At 47.0% G+C, this 19666-nt stretch overlaps 1 protein-coding gene across 1 annotated transcript in view; it reads left to right on the top strand.

Annotated features, from left to right (window-relative positions):
- SLC44A5 (solute carrier family 44 member 5) overlaps positions 1-19666 on the top strand; it is a 282899-nt gene that overhangs the window by 614 nt on the left and 262619 nt on the right. The gene's annotated exons all lie outside the window — the stretch shown is intronic.

Below are 19666 nucleotides of genomic sequence, written 5' to 3' on the forward strand. Positions count from 1 at the left end.
TGTTGATGGACTGAGATGTGAAAGTTGCCAGCACCACAACAAAGCCATTAGTTGTGTCTGCTGTGCAGCCTCCTCTCCGCAGGACCTGGTACAGGCCTGGTGTATTCAGGGAGTTCTGGGAGGACCCCAGGAGCAGGTGCAGGCAGGGGAGCTGAGGTCACATGAGAAGATGCCATTTATTTATAACCTGCTTTTCCATACATTAGCATGCTGTTATAATGCAGAACAGAATCCACCGACACAAACAGAGCAATCCGAGAAAAAAAAATGTGCAATGCAAAAACATGGTCCACCCAAAACCGATGCTGGAGAACTAAAGGGAACCCATGGCAAACCTAGGCACTTCACACCAAGCATACAGTGAAAAGAAAAGCAAAGAGCCCTTTCATTAAGAGTCATGTCAAAAAAATTAGGTAGATCCATATTCAGCTTAACCACTTCTGGACCGGAAGGATTTTCCCCCTTCCTGACCAGGCCATTTTTTGCGATTCGGCACTGCGTTACTTTAACGGAAAATTGCGCAGTCGTGCGATGCTGTACCCAAATAGAATTGATGTCCTTTTTTCCCAAAAATAGAGCTTTCTTTTGGTGGTATTTGATCACCTCTGCAATTTTTATTTTTTGCGCTATAAACAAAAATAGATTGACAATTCTGAAAAAAAAAAAAAAAACAATATTTTTCCACATTCTGCTATATAACATTCCCAAAAAAAAAAAATTAAAAATCAAAATTTTTTAACATTTTAGGCCAATTTGTTTTCTGCTACATATTTTTGGTAAAAAAAAATTGCAATAAGCGTATTTTGATTGGTTTGCGCAAAAGTTATCGCATCTACTAACTACGGGAAAGATTTATGGTACTGCGACATTGCGGCGGACAGATCGGACCCCTAACTGACATTTTTGACACTTTTGGGGGGACCAGTGACATTACTACAGTCATCAGTGCTATATATATATGCACTGTTACTGTAATAATGACACTGGCAGGGAAGGGGTTAATCCAGAGGTGATCAAAGGGTTAAATGTGAGCCTAGGGGAGTGTTTTCTAACTGTGGGGGATGGGCTTATTGTTTTTTGTTTTTTTACTAGTAATGGCGGCGATCTGCGATTTTTTTTGTGGGACTGGAACATTGCGGCAGACAGATCGGACCCCTAACTGACATTTTTGACACTTTTGGGGGGACCAGTGACATTACTACAGTCATCAGTGCTATATATATATGCACTGTTACTGTAATAATGACACTGGCAGGGAAGGGGTTAATCCAGAGGTGATCAAAGGGTTAAATGTGAGCCTAGGGGAGTGTTTTCTAACTGTGGGGGATGGGCTTATTGTTTTTTGTTTTTTTACTAGTAATGGCGGCGATCTGCGATTTTTTTTTGTGGGACTGGAACATTGCGGCAGACAGATCGGACCCCTAACTGACATTTTTGACACTTTTGGGGGGACCAGTGACATTACTACAGTCATCAGTGCTATATATATATGCACTGTTACTGTAATAATGACACTGGCAGGGAAGGGGTTAATCCAGAGGTGATCAAAGGGTTAAATGTGAGCCTAGGGGAGTGTTTTCTAACTGTGGGGGATGGGCTTATTGTTTTTTGTTTTTTTACTAGTAATGGCGGCGATCTGCGATTTTTTTTTGTGGGACTGGAACATTGCGGCAGACAGATCGGACCCCTAACTGACATTTTTGACACTTTTGGGGGGACCAGTGACATTACTACAGTAATCAGTGCTAAAAATGTGGGCTATTACTGTAATAATGCTATTGGCAGGGAAGGGGTTAGCCCAGGGGCAATCAAAGGGTTAAATGCATACCTAGGGGGAGTGATTCTAACTGTATGGGGGTTCGGCTTGTGAAATGATCATAGAGACCTGTGATCCTATATAGAAGGATCACGGGCGCTCTGTGATCATTCCAGAGAGGAGAACGGTCGGCTGTGTTTACAACAGCTGACTGTTCTTCCCTCTCAGCGGGGAGCGATCGCGGGTGGCTGGCGCCAATCAGAGCCGTCTGCCCTGTGCACCGGAGTCCCCGCTGCCAAGTGGGGGCGGGAGCGCGCCGCAGACAGAGCGCAATCGCTCTCTAGCTGCAGGCGCGCGACTGACGTATACCTACGGCGGATCACGCAGGAGGGCCATACTTACGGCCTTAAGTGGTTAAGGTATAAGTGGGCAGCACAATGGCTTAGTGGTTAGCAATGGGGTCCTTGATTTGAATCTTGGTCAGTACATTATCTGCATGGAGTTTGCTTGGTATCCCTGTGTTCATGTGAGTGTCCTCCCAAACTCCAAAGACTTGCAGGTAGGTTAATTGGCCCCGGTATGTGTCTACAGATTGGCTACAGACATGGGTTATCATATTCTGCATGTAAGCCCCAAGCCTGAGCAATTGGGAAGGGTTAAAGACAGAGTTGGCTACCTCCCTTGTAAAAAATAATACCCCAAAAATGTTTCTATTCTATGGAAAAAAGGCTTTGAAGCTTATCAGACATATTATTATTCATTTACAAGTACTCATATAACATCATCAATTTATACAGCACTTTACATATGAATTATAAAGTACCTACCCTCACAGAGCTTACATTCTAAGGTCCCTAACTCACATTCATACAGACACATACTAGGGACAATTTAGACAGGAGCCAAATAACCTAGCAGCGTGTCTTTGGAGTGTAGGAGGAAACCTATGCAGGTACAAGAAGAACATGCAAACTCCAGGTAGGTAGTGCCATGGTTGGGATTTGAACCCACAACCCTAGTGCTGCCAGGCAGCAGTACTACTTAGCCACTGTGAGAGTCGGCCCTTGTGTCTTAGCTCAGTCAGAACACTTAAAGTGGTTCTAAAGGATCAAGGTTTTTATATCTTCATGCATTCAGGTAAAAAAAAAAAAAAAAACCTCCTCTGTGCAGCAGCCCCCCCATAATACCCGAGCCCCATCTCTATCCAGCGATGTGCATGGGAGCCTCAGCTCTCTGGGGACTCTCCCTCCTCATTGGATGAGACAGCAGAGGGAGCCATTGGCTTCCACTGCTGTCAACCACAGCCAGTGAGCCAATGAGGAGAGAGAGGGAACAAGCCTGCTTGGGTGCCCCCATTGCAAGCTGCTTGCCCTGGGGGCACTCAGCAGGAGGGAGGGGCCAAGAGCGCTGATGAGTGACCCAAGAAGAGGATCTGGGCTGCTCTGTGAAATTCCACTGCACAGAGCAGGTAAGTATTACATGTTTGTTATTTAAAAGAAAAAAAAAGCCTTAACCACTTGCCGACTGCCGCACGACTATTTACGTCGGCAGTCAGCCCCTCACAGGCAAAGTGACGTAGGGCTACGTCGCTAGCCTGTAAGGGTTTTGGAAGCGAGCATGCGCCGCCGGATGCACGCTCCCGCTCCCGCGCGGTCACGGACCCCCCTGCGCGTGTGCCTGGCGGACCCGATGTCCGCCGGGTACTCGCGATCGTCCGTGACAGCGGGAGAAAGGCAGGCGGCTAGTGTAAACAAAGCCACCTGTCAGTCTCCCCTGTGTATGAATGGAGATCATACGGTTCTACTATGTAGGACCGTTGATCACTGTTCTTACACATCAAGCCACAGCCAATCACAGTTAGAATCACGCCCCTAGGGACACACTTAACCCCTCCCTCTCCAATACAGTTAACTCCTTCACTGCCAGTGTCATTTTTACAGTAACAGTGCATATATATAGCACTGATTACTGCAGTAATGTCACTGGTAACCCCAAAAGTGTCAAAAATGTCATTCAAGGGTCCGATCTGTCCGCCCCAATGTCGCAGTCCGGCAAAAAAAATCGCAGATCACCGCCATTACGCATTAAAAAAAAATGACAAAAATCTTTCCCTTTGTTAGTAAACGCAATCATTTTTGCGCAAACCAATCAAAATGCGCTTTTTGCGATTTTTTTTTCTCCAAACATATGGTAAAAGAAAATTGGCCTAAAATGTTAAAAAAATTTGATTTTTTACATTTTTTTTGTGGGAATTTCATATAAAAAAATGTGAAAAATATTGATATTTTTGCAAAATTGTCGCTATTTTTTGTTTATAGCGCATGATCAAAAAATCTCACAGGTGATCAAATACCACCAAAAGAAAGCTCTGTTTGTGGGAAAAAAAGGACGCCAAATTCGTTTAGGTACAGCGTTGCACGACCGCGCAATTGTCCGTAATGCCCCGTACACACGTGCAGATTATCTGCAGACTTTTGTCTTCAGATTTACCTTTTCTATGTAGTGCAAGGGCCTGCCGGATTGCATACAAATTGAAAGTGTTTAGGTTTGACCTCATATTATATGGTTTTGGTAAGTCTGCAGACAAAAGTCTTCAGATAATCTGCACGTGTGTACGGGGCATTAAAGTCATGCAGTGCCGAATCGCAAAATAGGCCCTGGTCAGGAAGGGGGTAAAATCTTCCGGGGCTTAAGTGGTTAAATATCACTTTAATGCATGAAGATTGCATCTTCTTGTGTTCACGCGGGGATACTCGAAAGACATGGCAGTAGGTAAATTGGCTGTAGTATATGGAAAATAGGGGGTGGGGTTAGGGAAAGACCTGGCGACATCCCATGTATAAAATTTGCCAAGAAAATTCAATGAAAGAAGGCTTTCAAGTGTATCAGACATGGCGTCCAGAGAGCTGACCCTTGGTTTGAATCTTGGCCAGGACAATATCTGCATAGAACATGTTCTGCCCATGTTTCCTTTGGGTACTCTAATTTCATCCCAAACTCCAAAGACATGCAGGTAGGGCGATTGTCCCCAGTATGTGTGTACAGACTGGCTATGGACATGTGTTATCACATTCTGCATGCCGGCCCCAAGCCTGAGCAATCGGGGAGGGCTGAAGAAAAAGTCAGCAAGAAAATTCTATGGAAAAAGGCTTTCAAGCTTATCAGACACAATATCCAGGGAGCCGACCCTTGCTTCTAAGCTTAGCCAGAAGACAATGCGTGTAGTTTGCATCTTCTTGTGTTCATGTACTAATAAATACATACATGGAGTTATAGGCAAATCTTGACTTATTCCATAAACCTCTACCTTGCCACATCTTTGGAACCCCCTCTAATTGATAGTGAGGTTGCAGTACATTCAGGGACCATCAGGAACGTTGTCACGGGTGAGTTCAAACTCAGCTTTTATCAGAAAACAGCTAAAACATGGAAGATTTGGATATAACTTCAGCCGCCTTAAACTCTGATCTTCTGATCATTCTCACATGTGGTTTTATCATATGATCAATGTGAACTGGTTTGCACAAAACCACCTAAGGCTTCTTTCACTCGGTCCGCGGATCCGTGCTGCTCAGCGGGCGATCGTTTCACAGATCCCCGCTGAGCAGGCAGATGACAGCTCCCTCTCCGCTCTGTATGAGGAGAGGGAGGTGTCAGAGCCCCATGCATCTCTATGGGGGAATCGGATGAGAGCGGACATAGGTGTGCGCACAGGGTGTGCCAGGTGTGCATGGGCACACCCTAATCACCCCATGTACATTAACATTATCACTTTTTGTGCTGGTAGGAAGATGGTAAAAATCTCTCTCTTACTGGCTCTGCCATAAGAGAAGTCTTTAGGCACTTGCCTTTCAATGTGCCGGCAGGAAGATAAATGTGCTGGGGTCATATATTTGTAGACACACACAAACACGTGTGTTTGAACTTTGGGGTGCACACCCTAATTTAATAGGCTGCGCACACCTATGAGAGCGGACCGGCTGTCCACTCTCATCCGATCCCATCCGATCTGATGCCCTGGACGGATGGAAAATAGGGTTTCCATCCGTCCAGATTTCACGGACAGGATCGGATGTGGATGGCAGCGGGGGTCAGCGGACATGTCTCCTCTGACATCCGCTGCTTCATAGGGATGCATGGAGCATCCGATCAGATCCGCCTAAAAAACTGACAGGCGGATCTGATCGGATCACTCGTGTGAAAGGACCCTAACAGTCCTGTACAGGGCTGCTATTAGAAATCACAGGGTTCCATACAGCCTACCTGACAACCCCCCCCCCCCCCCCCCTGAAAAAATGTTACAGCCAATCAGCTTCTAACTTTAGCTTGTGCTTTGACAATAAGCCTCGTTCACACTGAATGCGGGTTTGAAATTGTGCGAGTTCAGATTCAAAGCAATTCCACATTAGCAGATCTGCTGGCAGATCGGTATCTCTCACCCACTTGCCGTAAGTGACACCCGGGTGATACCGCTCCATCCGGCATACGATCTTGTAGGTTACGCCCGGCGTGACCTAGTGACCTCCGAGATGGTCATCGTATGCCGGACGGAGCGGTATCACCCGGGTGTCACTTACGGCAAGTGGGTGAGAGACGGATCGGTATCGGGTGGGTGGGAGATGGAGCGGGTGAGAGACAGAGCAGTACTGAGTGGATGCCGAACATAGGTGTGCGCAGCCTATTGCATTAGGGTGTGCACCCCAAATTTTAAATACACATGCATGTGTTTGCCTACATGTATATGGCCCCGGTACATTACTCTCCCTGCTGGCAAAGTGAAATAGAAGTGTGTGGCACTTCTCTTATGGCAGAGCAGGTCCGAGGGAGATCTTTCCCATCTCCTCACTGGCAAACAGAGCGATAATGCTAATGTGCCCTAGGTGATTAGGGTGTGTCCAGGCACACCCGGCACACCCTGTGCGCACGCCTGTGATGCTGAACGAAGCGGTATCACCCGGGAATCACTTACGGCAAGTGGGTGAGAGATACCGATCTGCCAGCAGATCTGCTAATGTGTAATTGCTTATATCTTTAATTTGTACATATGTGAGTGACATATTCAATAACATTTGTAAACAGAATTATGCTACGTGACATAATTTTACCCTTACATGAGCAATATTTGGAATATCGGCAATATCGGCCAGTTCCGGGGCCGATACAGATATATCAGCAAAAGTCAATATCGGTCCTTGATATTTCGTCCTTGCCGATAATCGGTTGATCCCTATTTTGCACTCTCCAGGTTTAGTAAATCAACCCCAGTATATGAGGATTCCTGCAACACCTCTTTGGCCTCTATCAGTCCCCTGTAAGATGTCAGTGATCTCTAGTAGTCTCTTCTTATGTGCCATTGGTCGTAGCTCTATCATAACATGTTCTGGTCTCCATCAAACTAATGTCATGTATTATTGGGTTCTAGCAGCCTCTTGTATTGTGATGGTGACTTCTAGTAGTCTCTTGCTGCTTGTCAGAGGTGTGTAGGCAGGTGTTGGGCTGCAGTATTTCTTCTGACCTGAAGGTGGCACTGTGCTGTTTCCTCAGGCTGGCAGGAGGCCATTGAGGACCAAACCGTAACGCTACCTATAACAACTTGATAAAAAATAATGTCTTTTAGCAAGGAACATACACTCCACATTAATGGGTACGCTACTAACATTTGTGTGTGCTGTAAATTGCCTCCAGGTATGTTCCTGTTTCGTGTTGCTGGAGGCTGACATTTTGCTGAAGCCCAGAGCCCCCGAGCTGCAATAAATCTTTAGGCTGTCAGCAGATCGGCCTCCAGTGACTCACTGATTTTAGTCACAGCGCTGAAAATAGAGAGCAACTGAGCAGGTGCAGAGCAGGATTTTAAACAGTATAGGAACTTATTTTTAATATTTTACATAGCTATACCTGCAAATAGGCCAGCCTGAACTTATCTAGCAGGACTTACATTTCTTTAGTTGTCCCAAATTATGGATCCAGGAAGCCATCTTGGGTAGGCCAGCATCTCATAGGGCAACCACATTTGACATTTACTGTCACATACTAGATTTAGAGGTAGACTATCCTGTGGATATTGTGGGCTCGCAAATAGATGCAAGAACCAAAGGAAGTTCAGGCATCACTTGGGCACCTCTCAGGGGTGTTGGCTTGGTGCCACGAAGCTCTCCCCCTCTGAAAATGCCTGATTTGAAGGCACAACCACCAAATTATCAGGCAGATGCAGAGTTGAGGGCAGGGCTGGCAGGAGGGAGAGGTAGTGGGTAAACATGAACAAAATTTGGTTATAACCAAGAAATCGGTCATGGGTGAAGACTTCAGAAGCCGGGTGCTGGACACCGGATGCAGGAACAAGGTGCTGGTGATAGGTGTAGGATACACAGTAGACACCAGTGCTCAGGAACCTATCTGTTTAGGCTTTTTGCTGAAGCTAAGCCTTTCCTTATTACATAGTTACATAGTTAGTGAGGTTGAAAAAAGACACCAGTCCATCCAGTTAAACCTATGATTTGTATGTGTGTATGTCAATAGTACATTGTATACCCCTGTATGTTGTGGTTGTTAAGGTGCTCATCTAATATTTTTTTTAAACTATTGATGCTCCCTGCTGATACCACTGCTTGTGGAAGAGAATTCCACATCCTTACAGCTCTGACAGTAAAGAACCCTCTACGTAGTTTAAGGTTAGACCTCTTCTCTTCTAATGTTAGTGAATGGCCGCGTGTCCTTTTACATTCCTTTTTACTGAAAAGTTTTTTCCCCATGCTAGGGTCACCAGTACAGTATTTATACATTGCTATCATATCCCCTCTCAATCGTCTCCTCTCCAGAGAGAATACATTCAATGCTTGTAGCCTTTCCCCATAGCTGAGATCCTCCAGTCCTTTTATTACCTTTGCTGTCCTTCTCTGGACTCTCTCCAGTTCCAGCACCTCCTTCCTGGGGACCGGTGCCCAGAACTGGATGACATACTCAAGATACGGCCAGACCAGAGTCTTGTAAAGTGGGAAAATTAAAATTTTATCTCTGGAGTGAATCCCCCTTTTTGAATCCCCAATATTGGCTTTGCTTGCAGCAGCTTGGCATTGCATGCCATTGCTGAGCCTTTCATCTACTAGGACCCCCAGGTCCTTTTCCATCCTAGATTCCCACTTGCGGTCATATTTTTGGCACCCAAATGCATTACCTTACATTTTTTAACATTAAACCTCATCTGCCATTTAGTTGCCCACCCCATTATTTTGTCCAGGTCTTCTTGCAAGGTTTCCACATCCTGCGTAGAAGTTGTTGACCTGCTTAGCTTAACATCGTCTGCAAATACTGAGATTGGGCTGCTTATCCCATCCTATAGATCTATATAGACATAGATTTATGAAAACATTGAACAGGATTGGTCCCAGGACAGATCCTTGGGGGACCCCACTTTCCACACCCAACCATTCAAAGTTCTTGCAATATATCACCACCCTCTAGACCAGGGGTGTCAAACTCAACTTCATCGAGGGCCGCATCAGCTTTACGATTGGCCTTAAAGGACCAGTTGTATCTGTAATACTAGAAGTCCAGAGTATCCCAACCCCCTTATATCAGATGTCAAGGGTCCCCCCCCACCCTCCCTTACATCAAAGTGCACCCCCTTACCTTGTGTTGCTGCTGGGAAGAAGCTGGGGGCAGAGCTAAGAAGCAGAAATTGCAGGGTCTGGAGGAGGCCCAAAGGAGAACTGGAGCTCTACTGCAGCTCTAGAAGAGGTGTGAGGGCCACATGAAATGGCCTGGAGGGCCAGATTCGGCCCACGGGCCTTGTGTTTGACACATGTGCTCTAGGCTCTCCCCTGTAGCCAGTTTTCAATCCAGCTACTCACCCTATGGTCCATACCTACATACCTTAGTTTGTACGTTTGTTGGGAACTGTATCAAATGCCTTTGCAAAATTCCGATACACCACATCCACAGGCCTTCCTTTATCTATATGGCAGCTCAGTTCTTCATAGAAGCTTAATAGATTGGTCTGGCAAGAACGATTCTTCATGAATATGTAGCATTTAGGAAAGTTGTTCACAGGTACACCTAGAATGTTCTAAGCCTCTAGTATTAGCTAATAGCTTTAGATGGCCTGTGAAACATCAAAGACAGTAAGGAGAAGCCGCACAGAAAAAGTAGTCCCAGAAGAGCCTGCTGGATCTGGGTGAGTGACAACAGAAGCCGTGACGCCAGTAGTCTCTATTAATGAGTGGGTGGCTTCTAACAGTCTGTTGCACATTTTGGCAGCTTTTATTACTATTCTTGTTAAAGTAGAAATACGTCTGAAATCTCCCTATTTCACTGTGACTATAAGAATTTATCTTCACCTGGTAAACCCTGCTTATTTAGCCAGCTATGTCCCCAACTTAAAACCTCTGCTGCCGGGGGTGATGTGCCGCAGTTTGCCGGACTATTGTAGTGCTGATTAGTGGGGAGTTATAGAGTTATATACAGTATGTGTCTGATTAGTGGGGAGTTATATACAGTATGTGGCTGATTAGTGGGGAGTTACATATGTGGCTGATTAGTGGGGAGTTACATATGTGGCTGATTAGTGGGGAGTTATATACAGTACGTGGTTGATTAGTGGGGGGTTATACACAGTATATGTAGCTGATTAGTGGGAAGTTATACACAGTATGTGGCTGATTAGTGGAGAGTTATAGAGTTATATACAGTATGTGGCTCATTAGTGGGGAGTTATATACAGTACGTGGCTGATTAGTGGAGAGTTATAGAGTTATATACAATATGTGGCTGATTAGTGGAGAGTTATAGAGTTATATACAGTATGTGGCTCATTAGTGGGGAGTTATATACAGTACGTGGTTGATTAGTGGGGGGTTATACACAGTATATGGCTGATTAGTGGGGAGTTACATATGTGGCTGATTAGTGGGGAGTTACATGTGTGGTTGATTAGTGGGGAGTTACATACGTGGTTGATTAGTGGGGAGTTACATATGTAGCTGATTAGTGGGAAGTTATACACAGTATGTGGCTGATTAGTGGAAAGTTATAGAGTTATATACAGTATGTGGCTGATTAGTGGAGAGTTATAGAGTTATATACAATATGTGGCTGATTAGTGGAGAGTTACATACGTGGTTGATTAGTGGGGAGTTACATATGTGGCTGCTTAGTGGGGAGTTATAGAGTTATATACAGTAAGTGGCTGATTAGTGGGGAGTTATATACAGTATGTGGCTGATTAGTAGGGAGTTACATATGTAGCTAATTAGTGGGGAGTTATACACAGTATGTGGCTGATTAGTGGGGAGTTATAGAGTTATATACAGTATGTGGTTGATAAAGTGGGGAGTTATATACAATATGTGTCTGATTAGTGGGGAGTTATATATGTGACTGATTAGTGCACGTGCACCAGCCTGCACGGCTGCCGAAGAGAAGACCCGAATTCGGCTCTGATCGGGTCTCCATGTAAAAACCCGGGAGTGATGTCATGACATCACTTCTGGGTACTCAGCACCAAATTCAAAAAATTACAGCATTCAAAACAGCCAAACTTGGCGTTTTGAATGCTTGTAAGTGCAGAGGAGGGGTTTGGGGTCTTTTAGACCCCCAGATCCCTCCACAAGAGTACCTGTAAAAAAAAAAAAAAAAAAAAAAAAAAAAAAATTTTCTCTTACGTCCTCCGACAGTCGCCGCCCCTTAATATTCATCACCAATGGGGTTAATGACCTTCTCCGTAGGAGTAGCTAGGCAACAGAATATGTTAATATTAAGGCTTTTAACATATCCCACCCCCACGGGGGTGGTCCCCTCAGTCAATACCCTCCTACTTCCTGTGTCCATACCTCAGTTTCAATGTCTAGCTTGTCAGGAGTAGCTGGATGTCTCTATGCTGGGGCATTTTGTCTCAGCCTTTTCTCTTTTTTTGATTTTATTTGAAGTTTTTTTTCTCTCTCTTTACTTAGCTGTTCTTTTTTGTCAGCTTTAGTTAGTTCTTCTGATGAAGAGGGTCGCAGGTTGTGGGTCAGTGGCTTCCCAGCCTGCCATCGAGCGTTCAGTCAGGTATTTTTCCTGGCACAATGAACGATCCATCCCTGCTCGCTGCAGGGATGCTAGGTGAGGTGGCTACCTCACTGGATGCCTTGCGGTATTGCTCCGCAATCCTCCTGCGTCCTGGCTGCGACTCTCCCTGTCCCATGTGCAGTGGCTTGATCGCTTGTGCGGGTTCCCCACGCCTTTTAAGAGGTAAGTGTATCTGTGTGGGGACCTGTCTGTTTGGGGGGTGTCAGTCTGGGACTGTGTAACCCTGACCCTGTTCACACTGCTGGAATCCCTGTCTGTCTTGGCTGCACTTTGTGACATGCAAGGAGGGGGGCTGTGCTGCACTATCTCTGGGATCAGAATGTGTGCTGTTCTTCATGTGTGACAGGCTGTGTGCTGCGGGGCATGATGTGTGTCATGTTTGTGCATACTGCGGCGACCGCTGCGGCGGTCCGCCATTATTTTTTATTACACTGCATGTGATAGTGTTTTTTACTGTGGGCGAGAGCGGCGCTTTTCGGCGCCAAGCGCCGCCATTTTGGCGGCGATCGCTCCGGCCTCATGCTGACACTGTAGGCAGCCATTTTCTTGTAGCCTTCCATAGGCTTTAATAGAGCGCCCTGATTGCATCACTTCCTCTTCTCCTGGGTGCACCGATCGAGGCAGCAGCAGCAGCGGTGGTCTCTGCAGGTTTTTACCTCTCTATCCTACAAATCCTTGCCTGAGTTTCTGTGCCTTTTCCCTGTGGGGGCTTGTGCTAGTGTGTGAGTGCGGTGGGCTGCGCTGACCGCGCTTTTAAAGGGGCAGTTGCTATTTATTCTCCTGCTAAATTTTTTTTTGGGGGCATGGATTCTCAGGAAAGCAAATTTCCTCTCACCTTGGTGGGAGGCCAAGGGGCTGCTGTTTCCCCCCCAGGGGGTGATTTGGCTGCTGTTGTGGCTAACCTTGCTGCTCAGGTGCAAATGCTTGTGGCTGCTCAATCCACAAAACGGCCCAGGGTTTCTATTTCCTCGGATTCCGAGGGTGAGGGTGATGGGGCTGCTATGGCTGGGGTCTCCTTGTCGGGGTCCCGTTCCTCCCTGGATCTTGTGGGATCAGAAGTGGAGGCTGAGGTGGAAGGGGTTGATAATTCTCCCCCTGGCTCGTCTGAAGAGCTTGCACTCATGGATGAATTGGTTGCTTCTATCAAACAAACACTGCGTTTGCAGGATGAGCCATGTCCTCCTGCTGTTTTAGCCTCCTATGGGACGCAGCGGAAACGCAGATCTTCACAGGTTTTTCCTTGCACTGATGATTTTCAGCTCGCTGTTAGTGAACAGTGGCGTAATCTGCGGAAGCCTTTTGCTGTGCCAAGTAGGTTCAAGCTGCGTTATCCTTTCACGCCCGCTACTGATGAACGTTGGTGTGTGCCACCTCCGGTGGATCACGTGGTGGCGGTTTTGAATAAGTCTACTGCGATTCCTGCTGAGGATACGCCGGTGTTTCCGGGATGCGACGGACAGGAGGCTGGAGTCTCTTACCCGTCATACTTATTCGGTTACCGGTTCTATGCTCAAAGCTATTTTTGCTTCGCTTATGGCAGCTCAGGCTGTCGCACATTGGACGCAGGTGCTTAGGCGCGTCCTGGTGGCTGATTCTGCCCCTCCGGCGACGCTGGCTATGGTGGATCAAATCCATCAGGGTGTCATGTATTTGTGTGATGCGGACTTGGATATAGTACCGTTGGCTGCACGTGTGCACAGTGTGGCGGTGTTGTCGCGCCGCCTGATTTGGCTGAAGTGTTGGTCTGTGGACCAGTCTTCGCGCAAGACCTTGGCTAATTTGCCATATAACGGATCTCGTCTTTTTGGCGACTCCTTGGATACTCTGATTAAGGGGATCACGGGTGGTAAGAGCACGCTCTTGCCCCAATCCCACAAGGCTAAGGCGGCTCCTGGTAAGAAGACCGCTTCCTTTCGGCCCTCTCAGGGTTCCTTTCGTGCCTTTCGGTCACACTATAAGGGCAAGCCATTCAAAGGCCAAGGCTCCCAGAAGAAGCCGTGGACAGGTAAGCAGAAGTCCGGCCAGTCCGGATCCGCTGCCCATAACAGTGCGGCCTGAAGGGGCGCCCTCACCCAGTTCTGGGGTGGGGGGACGCTTGCTCGGTTTTCTTCAACCCTGGCTGGCCCACATTCGGGACAGGTGGGTTCAGGAAATCGTTCGATCTGGCTACAAGATCGAGTTTCTCTCCCGGCCGGAGAGCAGATTTTTTCCCTCAAATCTTCAACTGTCTCCGGAGCGTTTGCGGGATCTGCACCTAGCGGTGCGGGACTTGCGGGCTCAGGGAGTAGTGGTTCCGGTGCCTCATCGGGACAGATTTCGGGGGTTCTATTCCAATCTGTTCACCGTGCCCAGGAAGGAGGGCAAGGTGCGTCCGATTCTGGACTTGAAGGCTCTGAACCGCTTTGTGCGGGTTCGCAAGTTCCGCATGGAATCCCTGCGGTCGGTGGGGGCTGCCCTGGTTCCGGGGGAATTCATGGCCTCCATCGACTTGAAGGATGCGTATCTTCACATCCCCATTTTCGAGGGTCACCAGAGGTACCTTCGATTCGCCATTGCGGAGGATCACTACCAGTTCGTGGCGCTGCCTTTTGGCCTCGCTTCGGCTCCACGGGTGTTCACCAAGGTGCTTGCACCGGTTCTGGCTTTGTTGAGAGCCCAGGGCATATCTGTCCTGGGGTATCTGGAAGACATTCTGGTTCGGTCTGCGACCAGCCAGGGTCTCGTGAAGGACCTGTCCATCACGACGCAGACTCTGCAGGAGTTTGCTTGGACGATAAACTTTCCAAAGTCGACGCTGTGCCCGTCGGTTCGTCTTCCCTACCTGGGGATGATTCTGAACTCGGTCCAGGCAAGGGTCTTCCTGCCGGAAGACAAACTCAGGTCTCTTCAGGAAGAAGTCAGGTCCCTCAGGGACGTTCCGTGTTCGTCCATCCGGACGTGCATGCGCTGTTTGGGATTGATGGTCTCGGCTTTCGAGGCGATTCCCTTCGCCCAGTTTCACACGAGGAGTCTACAAGCGGAGATCCTGTCCAGGTGGGACGGGCGACCGCGATCTCTGGAGCTCCAGATTTCATTGAGTCATCGCACCAGAAGGGATCTTCTGTGGTGGCTCCAGTCCCCGACGGTGTCGGGGGGCAAGTCCTTTCGTCCTCTCTCATGGACGGTGATCACCACGGATGCCAGCCTGTCGGGCTGGGGTGGTGTCCTGGGCGTTCTGTCCGCCCAGGGAACTTGGTCGGGGGAGGAATCCTCCCTTCCGATCAACATTCTGGAACTACGAGCGATAAATCTCTGTCTGCACCGTAGGTCGGACAGGCTGCAGGGCCGTCCGGTTCGGGTGCAGACGGACAATGCCACAGCGGTGGCCTACATCAACCACCAAGGGGGCACCAGGAGTGCCTGAGCGGCTCGGGAGGTGGCCGAGATTCTGTCTTGGGCCGAGACTCACGTCCCGGCGATAACGGCAGTTCACATTCCGGGGGTGGAGAACTGGCAGGCGGATTATCTGAGTCGCCAGGCCCTGGACCAGGGGGAATGGTCCCTCCACCCGGATGTCTTCCAGATGTTGTGCGCGAAGTGGGGTCTTCCGGAGGTGGACCTGTTCGCGTCTCGTCTGAACAACAAAGTAAAGAGGTTCGTGGCAAGGACGCGCGATCCTCGGGCAAACGCGCCAGACGCGTTGGTAGCTCTGTGGCATCAGTACCGACTGATGTACGCATTTCCACCGATTCAGCTGCCGTCCAGGTTCCTGCGCAGGTTGAGCTCGGAACAGCATGCGGTGATTCTTGTGGCACCGGACTGGCCTCGCCGGTCCTGGTACGCAGACCTCGTGAATCTGGCGGTCGACGCCCCGTGGCGTCTGCCTCTTCGAGAGGATCTCCTGTCTCAAGGGCTGATATTCCATCCTGCTTTACAGTCGCTGGCTTTGACGGCCTGGCTGTTGAAACCGAGGTCCTGAAGGATAGGGGTCTCTCCCCTGAGGTCATTCACACTTTGATCAACGCGAGGAAGTCTTCCTCGGGGAAGGTCTATTACCGTACTTGGAAGGCCTATTTTGCCTGGGGTGAGTCCAGGGGGCATTCCCCTCGCATGTATTCGGTGTCTCGGGTGTTGTCCTTCCTTCAAACGGGTGTTGACCAGTGTTTGGCGCTGGCTACGATTAAGGGTCAGGTGTCTGCGTTGGCCATTCTTTTTCAACGTCCTGTGGCATCTAACTCCTTGGTTGGCACTTTTGTTCAAGGGGTGCGACATCTGGTCCCTCCTAGGAGGGATCCTCTGCCTCCTTGGGATTTGAATCTCGTTCTATCCGTGTTACAACATGCTCCTTTTGAACAGATCAGGAAGATCTCGTTGGCTATGTTGTCCAAGAAGGTCGCCTTTTTGGTGGCGATCACTTCGGCTCGCAGGGTGTCGGAGCTGGCAGCTTTGTCCTGCAGGTCTCCGTATCTGATCGTTCACCTGGATAAGGTGGTCTTGCGACCTAACCCTTCTTTTCTTCCGAAACGGATTTCTGATTTTCACCTCAATGAGGATATTGTCCTCCCTTCGCTCTGCGCGAAGCCCAAGCATCCGAAGGAGGTGGATTTGCACTTTCTGGATGTTGTTCGGGCGATCAGGGTGTACCTGACGTCGACTGAATCCTTTCGCAAGTCGGATTCCTTATTTGTCCTTCATGAGGGTCCTCGGAAGGGCATGGCGGCGTCGGCTTCTACCATCGCCAAATGGATCAGACAGACCATTGAACAGGCATATGCTGTGAAGGGGAAAGTCCCTCTTATGCCTGTGAAGGCGCACTCTACTAGATCTTTGAGTACGTCTTGGGCCTGTCATCATCGGGCTTCCGTGGCCCAGGTGTGTAAGGCGGCGACTTGGTCGTCCGTTCACACCTTCACTAAGTTCTACAAGGTGGATGTTCAGGCATCGGCTGATGCTTCCTTTGGCCGCAAGGTTCTTAGTGCGGCAGTACCTTAGGGTCCCTTGTTTTGGGCCCTTGGCTGTTTGGGATAGCGTTTTATCCCTGAGTTATTTGTTTTTTCCTGGGTTGTTGCTCCTGTTGAGCAATTTTTTTCATGCTACCCGGCTGGGTTCCTTCCCTTGGTAAGGTTCCTTTCTCTGTTGTGGAGACGGCGTTGCCTTGGGCGCGGCTGCATTTCCCACCCCTCATGTTTACACTGCTATGGGACGTCCCCATTGGTGATGAATATGAAGGGGCGGCGACTGTCGGAGGACGTAAGAGAAAACGGAATTTTTGTAAAATCTTACCTGTAAAATTCCTTTCTCTGAGTCCTCCGACAGTCGCCGCCCCCGCCCCTCTTTTGGGGTTTGATTATATACTCTACTGCTATTCCACTGAAACTGAGGTATGGACACAGGAAGTAGGAGGGTATTGACTGAGGGGACCACCCCCGTGGGGGTGGGATATGTTAAAAGCCTTAATATTAACATATTCTGTTGCCTAGCTACTCCTACGGAGAAGGTCATTAACCCCATTGGTGATGAATATGAAGGGGCGGCGACTGTCGGAGGACTCAGAGAAAGGAATTTTACTGGTAAGATTTTACAAAAATTCCGTTTTTTTTAATATAGGAAAATATCGGCCGATACCGATATGCGATGACCAAAATATCAGTATTGGCAATAAAAAAATGATATTGGTCAATCACTAGTCTATATGACCCAATAGTTAAGAATATGTCTCTTTGTTTGTACCTGACTGATACCTGTTTTGTAAAGATGGCTAATTATGCAATCTTTGTACATGTTCAACTTTTTCTTTGGCCACAATAAAAATCGTTAGTAAACAGAGATGTATAGTAACGAAGTAGAACTACTTAAGTACTGTACTTAAGTACCGAAATGCGGTATCTGTACTTTCCTAGAGTAGAATTTTTTTCTCCTACTTCTACTTTTACTTCACTACATTTTTTCGATGATTTCGATACTTCTACTCAAGTATTTTTTTTTTGTGCTGCATAGTTACTCGTTACTTTTAAAAAAATTACCACTGCCAGAACAGTAGATGGCAGGTTGCATAAAGCTCAAAAAAATGTGTATAATGTCATTTGTAAATCAGCGCATACGAAAATAAAGGCTGTGTATAATAAAAGCTGCTATACCAAATCTTTCCAATAAAAAGAAAATATGAAACAAACAAATAAATGGTGCTACAGCGCTTAAAGTGCATCAAGAAACTACTAACAAACACAGGTTAATCATTTGAATAAATCATTTGAAATAATAAAAACAATATGATGTTCAAACTTTTGACTTACTTCTTTAATAACTACATAACACAGTACTTGTACTTCTACTTTCAGTACTTGAGTAGAAATTTTTTTTCAAAACTACTGGTACTTTTTACTTTTAGTACTTAAGTAGCAATTTTTTTGAAAAAACTACTTGCAATACTTAAGTAAAAAAAATGTTGAATACTTTAGTACTTCTACTTAAGTAACTTTTTCTGCGAGCACTTCCACTTCTACTCAAGTAATTTTTTGATCGAGCACTTGTACTTTTACTCAAGTAGAAATTTCGAGTACTTTATACAAGTCTGTTAGTAAACAAAAAAAACAAAACAAAAAAATAAAAAAAGGCTTGAAAAAGGCAAGCAGAAAGCCAAGTTACCAATGTCATCTGTAAGGTCCCTGCAGCTGATAATTTCTCCATTGGTGGCCTACAATGCCTTGTTCTGCACTGTGTCTCTGTGTGGAATACAACTAATCAGTGCCGCACAACCATTAAAATATAATATAATCAAATAAAGTGATAACTTAAATTTGAGTGAAATTTGAAACAGTGTCAGAAAAAGTCCCAACTGTGAAAATCTGCTCCACCGCTGTGATAACTCAAAATAATTTATTATTTTTAGGTATTTATATATGCTTTACATATACATTGCACATTCACATCAGTCCCCACCCTCAAGGAGCTTACAATCAAAGGTCCCTGACTCACATTAATATAATAGGGCCCATTTAGACAGGAGCCAATTAACCTACCAGCATGTCTTTGGAGTGTGGGAGGAAACCGGAGTACCCGGAGGAAACCCACGCAGACACAGGGAGAACATGCAAACTCCAGGCAGGTAGTGTTGTGGGTGGCATTTGAATCAGCGACCCTTTTGCTGCTAGGTGAAAGTGCTAACCACTACACCACTGTGCCGCACAAAATAATATAATCCAATGTGTTTAGTGACCGCCACCTTCAGGCAGACTGCCTGCTCACCTGCTGACCCTGACCCCACTACAGAGTCACAATCGCCTGATGAGATATCTCTCAGGATACTACTGAGATACTCCTGTAGAAAGCCTTCCTGAAACATTCAATGCCGCTTTGGAAGTTTTGATTAATCATATTTGACCATAAAATAAAAATGGAAACCATAGTGCTCTCTTCTTGAAACGATTTATTAAAATCTGAACAAAGGGATTAAAAACACTTACATGGGTATGTGAATCACATGTATATAGTCAGCTCACCACGCTGGTGCACAAACCAAAAAACATCCGGGTAACGGCTCCTCTCACCTGTACGCATTACGCCCATCTGGTTGGGCATCTTCAGCAGGTTCAGTTATCACAGCGGTGGAGCAGATATTCACAGTTGGGACTTTTTCTGACACTGTTTTACATTGCACTCAATATTTGAGTTGTTATCACTTTATTTGATTATATTATGTATTAACCACTTGCCGTCTGCTCACATTGCTGCTACTGCAGCAATGTGGCTCGTTATCGTCCAGCGACGTAGTACTACGTCGCTGGACTCCTCCCCTTCTGGGCGGCACTCACGCGCTGCCGGAGGCTCACTCCCGCTGTTTTCAGTCACAGCGGGAGTCGGGCTAGGGGA

Source organism: Pelophylax lessonae (assembly GCF_965119305.1).
Source record: "Pelophylax lessonae genome assembly, chromosome: 8".
Classification (NCBI taxonomy): domain Eukaryota; kingdom Metazoa; phylum Chordata; class Amphibia; order Anura; family Ranidae; genus Pelophylax; species Pelophylax lessonae.